An 879-nucleotide genomic window follows, 5' to 3' on the forward strand; every position below is an offset into this window, starting at 1 on the left:
TTTAGGCAATACCAAGCAGTTCATGATAAAATCCAATAAGCACAGTGTCATTCTGGAAAGTGGCAGGCAAAGAAAATATAAAAATCTATACTGAAACACAAAACATAAAAACATAAAATGTTGTTTATTTCTGAAAGCAAGGAGAGAATCTTTTTTTGCCAAGGGTTTATGTAGCGTGAAAAGAAAGTCTAGTCTAGAAATTAAAATGATACAGTCCAAATTCACTTTTGCATTGGAGGAAAAATATCTTCTGAATGCCATTCTCTTGGCTGCAAAGGCTGCTATACTAGACTTCTAAGGTGTCCAGTTTGAAGAGTATGAAGCACCCACCTGAAGCATCCACATGTGCTTCTGCAGTAACGAGGGTGAGTCATGCAATTTTGTATGGAAGACCTCTTACATTATGTGAGAAGGAGGAGGAGGGGAGCAGTACATACATTTGGGATTAACTGGACTGTAAATTCATAATAAGATGTTTATGGATGATTTACTCATATGATGTTGCTTTAACACTACTGTAGAAACAAGAAGGTCTTTCCAGTGTTATAATTCATCTTTTCCCAAACTGAATGTTTGAGTTGAGTCAGATAAATTACACCCTTAAACTGTCACTTCTTTCTAGCAGCTGTAATGATGTGTTTAGGGCTCAGCTATAGCAGGTAGGCAAGATGAATCCTTACACCAATGCTGGTAAGAGACACAGCTGAATTAGAAGAACAGAAGAAAAAATCCAGTGCATGAAGCAGGAGAAGAGACATCTATATGAATGGGATCGGATACAGGATGGGTATGGGATGGAAGAGCATTAGGGACAGCATCTTCCTGTGTTTCTGGAAGGAGGATCACTCTTAGCTGATGAGATAGAGTGCTGACAGCATG

This window comes from Acanthisitta chloris, unplaced genomic scaffold (assembly GCF_000695815.1).
Source record: "Acanthisitta chloris isolate BGI_N310 unplaced genomic scaffold, ASM69581v1 scaffold5422, whole genome shotgun sequence".
Lineage (NCBI taxonomy): Eukaryota > Metazoa > Chordata > Aves > Passeriformes > Acanthisittidae > Acanthisitta > Acanthisitta chloris.